We start from the raw sequence: 13,640 nt of genomic DNA, 5'->3' as shown, positions 1-13,640 counted from the left end.
TGTTCTCTCAGAAACTCTCCTAACAATACAAACACACCCTATAATTTCACACTTAAGGGCCCCATAATTTAAGGTACTATATCACATTGTCTAAGCATTCACATTGTTTCATTTTTTCATGTTGGTACTGATAAATATAAGTCCCAGCTGTAACCTCTTAACCCCCTTCCCCAAACAACAAACAGGAAAAGAGAGGACTCACTATACCTCGTGACTCGAACGACTTCTTTGTAAACACACTACTTGCAATTGTCTGAGCCCAACTCTAAATGCCAGGAATATGGAGAGCATGTGTATTACAGCAATAAATGCTACGAGCAAATACCTTCCTTATATTACACAGTGACCCACATTCTTTACATACAGACACTCAGGACCAGAGATTGCCCCCTTCTGACTAGCCTTCATTTTAAAGCATTTATATTTTGGCTTTGTACTCCCCACAGTAGACACATGCACTATCTTCAGTAACTGTAAAGCAGACTACAGGTCCCCTCTACCACATTAACTAGTTCGGAAGTATAACAGGTCACCAGATGTCAGGGCTTCTTATGTGTCCACCCATTCAGGAAATTGTGGCAGATTGTGCATTCAGTTGCTGGAATGAACCTGCACTGCTACAGAACAGTCTCTACTTACAATCAACTTGAGATGGCAGCTAATAGCTCTTGCCATATAGCATTCTAATCAGTGTAGCATGTGCAGCCATGATTTATCATTCATTCTGGTTAAAGGGGAAACTAGTCCAGCTAAACATTGATTCAGTCATTTGAATCAACAGCCTTTTGTTCCTTAAAGATTTTTCTGACAAATATGGATTCCTACAGAAAGCCAAGATTGTGGCTGTTGGTTCCCCCAACAAATCCCCAACAAGTACCATTAAAGCAGCATGAATGGACTTCACCTGGAGATCTTAACCGACCAGGAAAAAATTGCATGGGAATTTAATTACTGACTTCTTTCCATAGAAGAGATGGCTTCTCAGTAGTTTCTATATCCTGTCTGGAGAAAGACTATTTTTAGATGGAGTTCCTATCATTCCACTCTGATGTTGTACTTCTAGAATACGATGCATAGCTACGGCCTGTGGCTTAAACCAGATCCTTAATGGTAGGTGGCAATTAAGAGACATGGTTTGGTGGCCAGAAGACACAAACATTCCTTCAAACAACAATGCCACCTCACTGAGAATCTGCAGAACATCAACATAGAGAGTCTTGGGAAGGACTGATAGACTGGGTTCGTTGTCCAATGGTACTAGCAATAAATTCCTGCTTTCTAAAATCATTAGTGAACATATAAGGAATGATTGTTTGTTTTGGAGAAATCTGAACCTTTTATTGTCTACTGGGGGTATTTATGAGCTTTCTGTTTGAATTTTTGTATATAATAAATGTGTCTAACAATGTATTTTTATACGTCACAATAATGAGTGCAAAAAATCCTAAAAAAAAAACTTTTTCTTCCCTTCGAAAAATGATATTGTAATGATAAAAAAATCTGTTGAAAGAAAAATAAATACAATGAAAAGAATATGATTGTTTGAAATGCTATATGTGTGCAGCATCTATTAAAAAATAGAGATTGATTCTCGTGAAAAATAGTACAGGTCAGTTTAGAGGTCCTTTGTTCCACCATAGTAGTGCCTTATGGACCTTGGGTGAAACTATTACTAGATCTTCCATGTCCACTCCCCCACCCCCGCTTTTGACCGTTGCGATGCTAAACACCTTTGGATAGGTCTTAAGTGTAGTCTTGCATGTGGCACTATTGCTATGCCATCATAACCAATAGGTGCAGCACTGTTTTGACGGTACGTGGCGATGTGGCTGAAAAAGACCTAGTTGGTTCCGGAGATTGAGAACCCTTCTGTGGATTGGGGAGAGTGTTTGCTAATACGGAGTTGAGTATTGCTCCTAGGTATGGTTGTACCTGGAGTTGTTGGAGATGTGATTTTGTTGCATTGATAGTGAAGCCCATTGTTTTGTGATTGTCCTTTAGACATTTGGCTTTGGTTGTACTCTTGATCAGCCAATCGTCAAGATTTAGAAAGACATGCACGTTTTCTCTTCATAATTTTGCTCCTACTACCACCAAGCATTTTGTGAACACCCTTGGGGCTGTTGTCACCCCCAAAAGGTAGCCCTTTGAATTGATAATGACGTCCACCTACCACAAACCTTAGATATTTGAGGTGAGCCAGGTGGATTGGAATGCAGTAGTAAGAGCCTTTCAGATCTAATGCCGTCGCCCTCTTGTAGAAGTGGTATTACATCTTCCAATGTGCCCATATGGAAGTGTTCGAATAGTACGTAGCAATTGAGTGGTCACAGGTCCAGAATGGGACTTAGTGATCCATCTTTCTTTCATATGAGTAGACTCCTTTGTTTCAATGTTTGAGTGGGACTGGTTCTATGGCCCCTTTTTGTATTAACGCCTTTTCTTATTTTAGCAGATGTAGATGTTAAGGATTTAACGTCTACTGTTTTGGCAGGATATTTTGTTGTTGTTACTTCTAGGCAATATTCCTGCCTGATAATTTGTAGAACCCATCGATCTGATGTGATGTTTGGCCACATAATTGGTGAAATGGTAGAAGCTTTCCCCAGACAGGTGTTTTGTGGTTGGGGGGAAAGTGTGTGCAAGTCATTTAGCTGGTGGTGTAGAGGTGCCCCTGTTGGGGGTCCCTCTAACTCGGCCCTTAATTTTGTATCCTCCATCATAGTATCCGCGTCCTTGCTGGTGATATTGCTGGCGCTGATATGTGTTGTTTTCTGGGGTAGAGGCTTTTGCTGCGCCTTACCCCTGGTAACGCAGAAAGGACTGTTGCTCTTGAGGTGCTGTTTGTAAGGCAACAATGGATTTGGCTATATGGTTGTCTTTTTTTTATCTTCTCTAATTATGTGTCTAAATCTGGCCCAAAGATGTTTTCCCCATCGAATGGGACATTAGGAATATGCTGTTGTAACTCTGGTTCTCTTCCAGGGGATCCTCATCAAAAGTCATAAGCATTAGAATATTCCCGCCCATGCGCGGGACCCCGGAAACACTATATTATATGTGCCCCACATATATATACACATATATATATATATATATATATATCACGCTCCAAAGGTTGCCCCTGCTAAAGCAGCACTCAAAGCGGCAGCTTGCTGTAAACAGCGTTTATTGGTATGAAGGGGAAGCTCCAGTCTTATTACAAAAGCGGCAGATTGTCTTTAGTCCTGACGCGTTTCGAAGGTCTTGCCTTCTTCTTCAAAGGATGACAAACTGCTACATGTTCGCAGGCTTCAGGTTCCATGTGATAGCAGTTAATGGCACGCCCCTTGATATTCAGTTCGGAATGGCGCAGTGCCTTGTGGAAGTTGTATTCCTGCTTGAGATTACTCCGCATTTACACTCATGACGCTTTTGGATTTCCCTTTCTCAATCCGTTGTTGCCGCTCCACATTCGAGGCTCCGTGAATCACGAGTCTCGTGGCCCTCGTCTTGTTAAGTTGAGGTCGGTGCAAGCTTGGCGGCGGGACGGCCGCCTGATACATCACGCTCCAAAGGTTGCCCCTGCTAAAGCAGCACTCAAAGCGGCAGCTTGCTGTAAACAGCGTTTATTGGTATGAAGGGGAAGCTCCAGTCTTATTACAAAAGCGGCAGATTGTCTTTAGTCCTGACGCGTTTCGAAGGTCTTGCCTTCTTCTTCAAAGGATGACAAACTGCTACGTGTTCGCAGGCTTCAGGTTCCATGTGATAGCAGTTAATGGCACGCCCCTTGATATTCAGTTCGGAATGGCGCAGTGCCTTGTGGAAGTTGTATTCCTGCTTGAGATTACTCCGCATTTACACTCATGACGCTTTTGGATTTCCCTTTCTCAATCCGTTGTTGCCGCTCCACATTCGAGGCTCCGTGAATCACGAGTCTCGTGGCCCTCGTCTTGTTAAGTTGAGGTCGGTGCAAGCTTGGCGGCGGGACGGCCGCCTGATACATCACGCTCCAAAGGTTGCCCCTGCTAAAGCAGCACTCAAAGCGGCAGCTTGCTGTAAACAGCGTTTATTGGTATGAAGGGGAAGCTCCAGTCTTATTACAAAAGCGGCAGATTGTCTTTAGTCCTGACGCGTTTCGAAGGTCTTGCCTTCTTCTTCAAAGGATGACAAACTGCTACGTGTTCGCAGGCTTCAGGTTCCATGTGATAGCAGTTAATGGCACGCCCCTTGATATTCAGTTCGGAATGGCGCAGTGCCTTGTGGAAGTTGTATTCCTGCTTGAGATTACTCCGCATTTACACTCATGACGCTTTTGGATTTCCCTTTCTCAATCCGTTGTTGCCGCTCCACATTCGAGGCTCCGTGAATCACGAGTCTCGTGGCCCTCGTCTTGTTAAGTTGAGGTCGGTGCAAGCTTGGCGGCGGGACGGCCGCCTGATACATCATGCTCCAAAGGTTGCCCCTGCTAAAGCAGCACTCAAAGCGGCAGCTTGCTGTAAACAGCGTTTATTGGTATGAAGGGGAAGCTCCAGTCTTATTACAAAAGCGGCAGATTGTCTTTAGTCCTGACGCGTTTCGAAGGTCTTGCCTTCTTCTTCAAAGGATGCGATGCTAAACACCTTTGGATAGGTCTTAAGTGTAGTCTTGCATGTGGCACTATTGCTATGCCATCATAACCAATAGGTGCAGCACTGTTTTGACGGTACGTGGCGATGTGGCTGAAAAAGACCTAGTTGGTACCGGAGATTGAGAACCCTTCTGTGGATTGGGGAGAGTGTTTGCTAATACGGAGTTGAGTATTGCTCCTAGGTATGGTTGTACCTGGAGTTGTTGGAGATGTGATTTTGTTGCATTGATAGTGAAGCCCATTGTTTTGTGATTGTCCTTTAGACATTTGGCTTTGGTTGTACTCTTGATCAGCCAATCGTCAAGATTTAGAAAGACATTTTTTTTTTTTTTTTTTTTTTAAATGTAATGGATTGATTTCATGTTTTGATTGTATGATTTGTTTGCAAATCGAATAAAAGCTTTGAAATTGAAATTGAATAGAAAGACATGCACGTTTTCTCTTCATAATTTTGCTCCTACTACCACCAAGCATTTTGTGAACACCCTTGGGGCTGTTGTCACCCCCAAAAGGTAGCCCTTTGAATTGATAATGACGTCCACCTACCACAAACCTTAGATATTTGAGGTGAGCCAGGTGGATTGGAATGCAGTAGTAAGAGCCTTTCAGATCTAATGCCGTCGCCCTCTTGTAGTAGTTCGCAGGCTTCAGGTTCTGCCGCTTTTGTAATAAGACTGGAGCTTCCCCTTCATACCAATAAACGCTGTTTACAGCAAGCTGGCGCTTTGAGTGCTGCTTTAGCAGGGGCAACCTTTGGAGCGTGATGTATCAGGCGGCCGTCCCGCCGCCAAGCTTGCACCGACCTCAACTTAACAAGACGAGGGCCACGAGACTCGTGATTCACGGAGCCTCGAATGTGGAGCGGCAACAACGGATTGAGAAAGGGAAATCCAAAAGCGTCATGAGTGTAAATGCGGAGTAATCTCAAGCAGGAATACAACTTCCACAAGGCACTGCGCCATTCCGAACTGAATATCAAGGGGCGTGCCATTAACTGCTATCACATGGAACCTGAAGCCTGCGAACACGTAGCAGTTTGTCATCCTTTGAAGAAGAAGGCAAGACCTTCGAAACGCGTCAGGACTAAAGACAATCTGCCGCTTTTGTAATAAGACTGGAGCTTCCCCTTCATACCAATAAACGCTGTTTACAGCAAGCTGCCGCTTTGAGTGCTGCTTTAGCAGGGGCAACCTTTGGAGCGTGATGTATCAGGCGGCCGTCCCGCCGCCAAGCTTGCACCGACCTCAACTTAACAAGACGAGGGCCACGAGACTCGTGATTCACGGAGCCTCGAATGTGGAGCGGCAACAATGGATTGAGAAAGGGAAATCCAAAAGCGTCATGAGTGTAAATGCGGAGTAATCTCAAGCAGGAATACAACTTCCACAAGGCACTGCGCCATTCCGAACTGAATATCAAGGGGCGTGCCATTAACTGCTATCACATGGAACCTGAAGCCTGCGAACACGTAGCAGTTTGTCATCCTTTGAAGAAGAAGGCAAGACCTTCGAAACGCGTCAGGACTAAAGACAATCTGCCGCTTTTGTAATAAGACTGGAGCTTCCCCTTCATACCAATAAACGCTGTTTACAGCAAGCTGCCGCTTTGAGTGCTGCTTTAGCAGGGGCAACCTTTGGAGCGTGATGTATCAGGCGGCCGTCCCGCCGCCAAGCTTGCACCGACCTCAACTTAACAAGACGAGGGCCACGAGACTCGTGATTCACGGAGCCTCGAATGTGGAGCGGCAACAACGGATTGAGAAAGGGAAATCCAAAAGCGTCATGAGTGTAAATGCGGAGTAATCTCAAGCAGGAATACAACTTCCACAAGGCACTGCGCCATTCCGAACTGAATATCAAGGGGCGTGCCATTAACTGCTATCACATGGAACCTGAAGCCTGCGAACACGTAGCAGTTTGTCATCCTTTGAAGAAGAAGGCAAGACCTTCGAAACGCGTCAGGACTAAAGACAATCTGCCGCTTTTGTAATAAGACTGGAGCTTCCCCTTCATACCAATAAACGCTGTTTACAGCAAGCTGCCGCTTTGAGTGCTGCTTTAGCAGGGGCAACCTTTGGAGCGTGATGTATCAGGCGGCCGTCCCGCCGCCAAGCTTGCACCGACCTCAACTTAACAAGACGAGGGCCACGAGACTCGTGATTCACGGAGCCTCGAATGTGGAGCGGCAACAACGGATTGAGAAAGGGAAATCCAAAAGCGTCATGAGTGTAAATGCGGAGTAATCTCAAGCAGGAATACAACTTCCACAAGGCACTGCGCCATTCCGAACTGAATATCAAGGGGCGTGCCATTAACTGCTATCACATGGAACCTGAAGCCTGCGAACACGTAGCAGTTTGTCATCCTTTGAAGAAGAAGGCAAGACCTTCGAAACGCGTCAGGACTAAAGACAATCTGCCGCTTTTGTAATAAGACTGGAGCTTCCCCTTCATACCAAAAAACGCTGTTTACAGCAAGCTGCCGCTTTGAGTGCTGCTTTAGCAGGGGCAACCTTTGGAGCGTGATGTATCAGGCGGCCGTCCCGCCGCCAAGCTTGCACCGACCTCAACTTAACAAGACGAGGGCCACGAGACTCGTGATTCACGGAGCCTCGAATGTGGAGCGGCAACAACGGATTGAGAAAGGGAAATCCAAAAGCGTCATGAGTGTAAATGCGGAGTAATCTCAAGCAGGAATACAACTTCCACAAGGCACTGCGCCATTCCGAACTGAATATCAAGGGGCGTGCCATTAACTGCTATCACATGGAACCTGAAGCCTGCGAACACGTAGCAGTTTGTCATCCTTTGAAGAAGAAGGCAAGACCTTCGAAACGCGTCAGGACTAAAGACAATCTGCCGCTTTTGTAATAAGACTGGAGCTTCCCCTTCATACCAATAAACGCTGTTTACAGCAAGCTGCCGCTTTGAGTGCTGCTTTAGCAGGGGCAACCTTTGGAGCGTGATGTATCAGGCGGCCGTCCCGCCGCCAAGCTTGCACCGACCTCAACTTAACAAGACGAGGGCCACAAGACTCGTGATTCACGGAGCCTCGAATGTGGAGCGGCAACAACGGATTGAGAAAGGGAAATCCAAAAGCGTCATGAGTGTAAATGCGGAGTAATCTCAAGCAGGAATACAACTTCCACAAGGCACTGCGCCATTCCGAACTGAATATCAAGGGGCGTGCCATTAACTGCTATCACATGGAACCTGAAGCCTGCGAACACGTAGCAGTTTGTCATTCTTTGAAGAAGAAGGCAAGACCTTCGAAACGCGTCAGGACTAAAGACAATCTGCCGCTTTTGTAATAAGACTGGAGCTTCCCCTTCATACCAATAAACGCTGTTTACAGCAAGCTGCCGCTTTGAGTGCTGCTTTAGCAGGGGCAACCTTTGGAGCGGGATGTATCAGGCGGCCGTCCCGCCGCCAAGCTTGCACCGACCTCAACTTAACAAGACAAGGGCCACGAGACTCGTGATTCACGGAGCCTCGAATGTGGAGCGGCAACAACGGATTGAGAAAGGGAAATCCAAAAGCGTCATGAGTGTAAATGCGGAGTAATCTCAAGCAGGAATACAACTTCCACAAGGCACTGCGCCATTCCGAACTGAATATCAAGGGGCGTGCCATTAACTGCTATCACATGGAACCTGAAGCCTGCGAACACGTAGCAGTTTGCCATCCTTTGAAGAAGAAGGCAAGACCTTCGAAACGCGTCAGGACTAAAGACAATCTGCCGCTTTTGTAATAAGACTGGAGCTTCCCCTTCATACCAATAAACGCTGTTTACAGCAAGCTGCCGCTTTGAGTGCTGCTTTAGCAGGGGCAACCTTTGGAGCATGATGTATCAGGCGGCCGTCCCGCCGCCAAGCTTGCACCGACCTCAACTTAACAAGACGAGGGCCACGAGACTCGTGATTCACGGAGCCTCGAATGTGGAGCGGCAACAACGGATTGAGAAAGGGAAATCCAAAAGCGTCATGAGTGTAAATGCGGAGTAATCTCAAGCAGGAATACAACTTCCACAAGGCACTGCGCCATTCCGAACTGAATATCAAGGGGCGTGCCATTAACTGCTATCACATGGAACCTGAAGCCTGCGAACACGTAGCAGTTTGTCATCCTTTGAAGAAGAAGGCAAGACCTTCGAAACGCGTCAGGACTAAAGACAATCTGCCGCTTTTGTAATAAGACTGGAGCTTCCCCTTCATACCAATAAACGCTGTTTACAGCAAGCTGCCGCTTTGAGTGCTGCTTTAGCAGGGGCAACCTTTGGAGCGTGATGTATCAGGCGGCCGTCCCGCCGCCAAGCTTGCACCGACCTCAACTTAACAAGACGAGGGCCACGAGACTCGTGATTCACGGAGCCTCGAATGTGGAGCGGCAACAACGGATTGAGAAAGGGAAATCCAAAAGCGTCATGAGTGTAAATGCGGAGTAATCTCAAGCAGGAATACAACTTCCACAAGGCACTGCGCCATTCCGAACTGAATATCAAGGGGCGTGCCATTAACTGCTATCACATGGAACCTGAAGCCTGCGAACACGTAGCAGTTTGTCATCCTTTGAAGAAGAAGGCAAGACCTTCGAAACGCGTCAGGACTAAAGACAATCTGCCGCTTTTGTAATAAGACTGGAGCTTCCCCTTCATACCAATAAACGCTGTTTACAGCAAGCTGCCGCTTTGAGTGCTGCTTTAGCAGGGGCAACCTTTGGAGCGTGATGTATCAGGCGGCCGTCCCGCCGCCAAGCTTGCACCGACCTCAACTTAACAAGACGAGGGCCACGAGACTCGTGATTCACGGAGCCTCGAATGTGGAGCGGCAACAACGGATTGAGAAAGGGAAATCCAAAAGCGTCATGAGTGTAAATGCGGAGTAATCTCAAGCAGGAATACAACTTCCACAAGGCACTGCGCCATTCCAAACTGAATATCAAGGGGCGTGCCATTAACTGCTATCACATGGAACCTGAAGCCTGCGAACACGTAGCAGTTTGTCATCCTTTGAAGAAGAAGGCAAGACCTTCGAAACGCGTCAGGACTAAAGACAATCTGCCGCTTTTGTAATAAGACTGGAGCTTCCCCTTCATACCAATAAACGCTGTTTACAGCAAGCTGCCGCTTTGAGTGCTGCTTTAGCAGGGGCAACCTTTGGAGCGTGATATATATATATATATAAACAAGAAATTGCAGCCAAATACACAATAGAGCTGGATTATGCTGTAAAGAATTTCCACCATGCATACATGAAACATATGCATTAGAAACATGAGAAACAACACCAAAGATTGTATAGAAACTGTTTTAATGCTTAGATAGCAGTAGAAATTCTTATAACTCACTGAAAGCATAGAAAGCTCCCAGGCTGCATTGCAAACGCACAGTCTAAAAAGACTGAAAAGCTAACCTGTAGCTGTATGTAATACAAAAACTGACACCGTGCCTTTAAGGCACTCATGACCCCCTGTATCCCATCATGCCTCAGGGGTGACAGTTAGGTCAGTTGTTCTTTCCGGCTCCTTCAGGAAGGATCCTGGTTACACAGCTCCACTAATTTCTGTTTTCTGACAGAAAATTACTTCATTTTCAACAACTTCTTTACTTACTTTGACATTTTACATCTAGTCAAGTAAGAAACTGTCTTTTATAGTCAGTTTAGTGAGAATTTTCAGCTGAGAATGCCTTCACTTTTTGACAAATGTCCTTCTTGTGGCAACAAGAAGGCAAAATCAGACAACCATGACGTTTGTATCCTGTGTCTGCCTGAGGAACATGATCCAGGCACCTGTCCTCACTGCGAGCACCTGTCAGGAAGAACTCTCAAAGACAGGGAGAGGATTCGCATTTATGGCCTGGCTCATAGGTCATCCAGAGGAAGGTCTCCAGCTTCAGCGTCGGGCTCGGCGCTGAGGAAAGAACCACAGGTGGGTCATTTATCTTCAAAACTACCGTCGACGGCGGGCTTGTCGATGACGTCGAAGAATCCAGCTCAGTCGTCGAATCCCCTCTGCTGTCGGCAACCCGGCGACGATCGGCGTCGAGGGAGGTCAATCCTCCGCCGTCGAGAAGTGTGACCCCTCCGCCGTCGTCTAAGAAACGACGTTCTGCGTCGAGGACCAAGACCCCTCCGCCGTCGACAACCAAACATCGATCGGCGTTGAGGAGGCAGTCTCTGTCGATGTCTCGTCGACGCTCGGCGTCGAGGGTGGCCAATACCCCTCTGCCGTCGTAGCACAGACATTCGACGTCGAGAGAGAGTGCTCCATCGACGGCTGGTCATCGCCGTTCAACGTCGAGGGAGGCTCCGCCGTCTGCTGCACATCGCCGTTCGGCGGCGAGAGACCGTAGATCCTCGCATCGATCGCCGTCAAGACATTCGATGTCGAGATTGTTGGCCCCGCCGACTCCCCAGAGGCATTCAACGTCGAGGGAAAGGCATTCGACGCCGGAACGCTCGACGTCGAGACATTCAGAAAGAGCTCGATTGCCGTTGAGGAACTCTGTGATCATTGTTACGGAGTCAGCTTCTCGTCATTCCACTTCACAGTCTTCTGGCTCCTCAACGTCATCCTCTAGATCAAGAAGTCCTGTCCGCAGATCTCCTGTGCGTCAGCCAGATCCTTCGGCTGCGGAGGTCAGACTGTCACCTAGATGGTACAAGTCATTGGATCATTGGCGAGAGTTAGGGGCTGCCAAACATATGTGCGAGTATGTCAGTCCGCAGCACAGATCTCCTCTCCAGAGGCTGGTGGAGGAAGTGGACATACGCAGTCCTCCCAGGCGCCAAGCAGACAAATCGCCTGTGAGAAGGCCAACCAGATCCCGCTCTCCCAGAAGAGAAGATCCGGTTAGATCTCGTTCTCCCAGAAGAGAGGATCCGGTCAGATCTCGTTCACCCAGAAGAGAAGATCCGGTCAGATCTCGTTGGGAAGAACACCCAAGAAGATCACGTGAGAGGAGGCATGATGCTCACCGTAGACGTCGAAGAACTCCGTCTACTTCATCTACCTCTTCTACCAGGTCTTCCAAGAGGGATTACTCTCCAACGCTGGTGGATAGTCCTATTTCTAGATCCTCTCCAGTGGATGACATTGGCACTTATCTAGATGTCCTACAAAGAGAAATGTCTGTCCCCCAGGTGGCTACGACGGTAATTTTTGAAACTTTGCACAAAAAATCTGTCTTTCGTCTGCTGCTGCCTTTAGTTCCGGGGATTATGGATCCTGTCAAGGAAGTTTTCCTAACTCCAGCAACCATCAAAGCGGTGCCGGCCCGCATACAGAAGAAGTACAAACAAGCTTCCTCCGACCCAGTTTTTGTAAAATCTGACCCTCCAGCAGACTGTGTGATAGTGGCAGCTGCAAGGAAGACGCATGCAGTTGCTGCTTCCTCTTCAGTACCACCAGATAAGGACAGCAAATCACAGGACTCGTGGGGTCGCAAGGTTTGCAATTCAGCTGCCTCCACGCTGAAGGTCTCCAGTGCGGCCGCGCTGTTGGGTAGATACGATAGAGCCTTATGGGGACTCCATGGAAAGGTTCAAGTCCAAGCTACCAAAAGAGGACCAGAAGGACTTCGAAGAAACAATGACGGAAGGATGTCTGGTGGCGAACCAGTTGATAAGCAAAGTAGCGGACAGTGCAGTGCTTGAGGCACATTCCTACTCACATGGAGTTTGTGCCAGGAGGTCAGCTTGGTTGCGCCTCACAGGGCTGAAGCCGGATGCTCAACAACGCATCCTAAATCTTCCTTTTTCGGGGTCCTCTCTCTTCGGAGAACATGCTGACGAAGAGATGACTTGTATGAAGACAGAGCTGGATACGGTAAAAGCGGTGGGTTTGGAGAAGAAAAAAGAATTCAAACGCCGTTTTAAGACCAGCAAGGGAAAAGGGGCTCAACAGAGGGTTCAAACCCCTCAGTGGTCCCAAATTAAGAACCAGGGAAAATCCCAGTTTCGAGGCAAATCCAACAGAGGTAGAGGAGGTCACCAGCAGTCCTCTACCACCAAGAGAGGAGGAAAGGCTTGAGCAGTGGCTTCCTCTGGCGCCGTTGCCCACTCCAGTGGGAGGAAGTGCTTCACAACACCTGGCAGAGTGGGTCCGCATCACAAGGGATCGGTGGGTGCTGAATATACTGCGCAATGGATACATGCTACATTTCCGTGCGCTTCCAAAGAACATTCCTCCAAAGAACTCTTGCCCTCACCAGCTAAGCTTGCTCAGGAGAGAGGTGAAAATTCTGCTACAAAAAAGAGCTAAAGAGGAAGTTCCGCCCTCTCAAAGGGGAAAGGGAGTTTACTCCAGATACTTTCTTGTCCCCAAAAAAGATCAGGAGGACAAGTTCAGACCCATACTCGATCTTCGTCTCCTAAACAAAGTCATTGTCAGAGAAAAGTTCCCCATGTTAGCTCTTCACCAAATATGCCCACATCTTCAAGCCGGAGATTGGATGTGTTTGGTGGATCTGCAAGATGCATACTTTCACATTCCGATTGCACTACGGCATCGCAAGTACTTGAGGTTTGTCGTAGGAAACAAACACTACCAGTACAAAGTGCTACCCTTCGGACTCAAGTCCGCACCACGAGTCTTCACCAAATGCATGGCAGGGGTGGCGGATTTTCTTCACAAAAAGGGGCTCTTCATCTATCCGTACCTGGACGACTGGCTCCTAAAGGGTCCATCTCCGGTACAGGTAGAACACGTTCTGCAACTTTGCCTGCACCAGTTGCACAGGCTCGGTCTCCATGTAAATCTGGAGAAGTCAGTCCAGCGGTCGACACAGTCCATCCACTACCTAGGCTCCGTTCTGGACACAAAATTGGGAAAAGCAAAGGGTGGTGTACTTGAGCCGTGCGTGCCCGGGCAAATGGAATAAGGTGTGGTCCCCGTGGAATGTGTACCGTGGCGAAATCTGTGACCCGCTGCCGGAAGATGATCAGTTGGAATCAGATGATGAGGGAGGGGTGGAGTGAAGGGTGGAGGGAGAGATAAGGACACCACTTGGGTAGAGATGAGGGTGGGGGGAAT

General features: G+C 47.7%; 1 protein-coding gene across 1 annotated transcript in view; it reads right to left on the bottom strand.

Moving 5' to 3' along the window:
- Positions 1 to 13,640, bottom strand: part of AQR (aquarius intron-binding spliceosomal factor) — a 451,150-nt gene that overhangs the window by 49,912 nt on the left and 387,598 nt on the right. The window lies entirely within an intron of this gene.

This window comes from Lissotriton vulgaris, chromosome 9, assembly GCF_964263255.1.
Source record: "Lissotriton vulgaris chromosome 9, aLisVul1.2, whole genome shotgun sequence".
In the NCBI taxonomy this organism is placed as follows: domain Eukaryota; kingdom Metazoa; phylum Chordata; class Amphibia; order Caudata; family Salamandridae; genus Lissotriton; species Lissotriton vulgaris.
The sequence above is the reverse complement of the archived record's forward strand: the minus strand, read 5'-3'. Positions and strand labels throughout refer to the sequence as shown.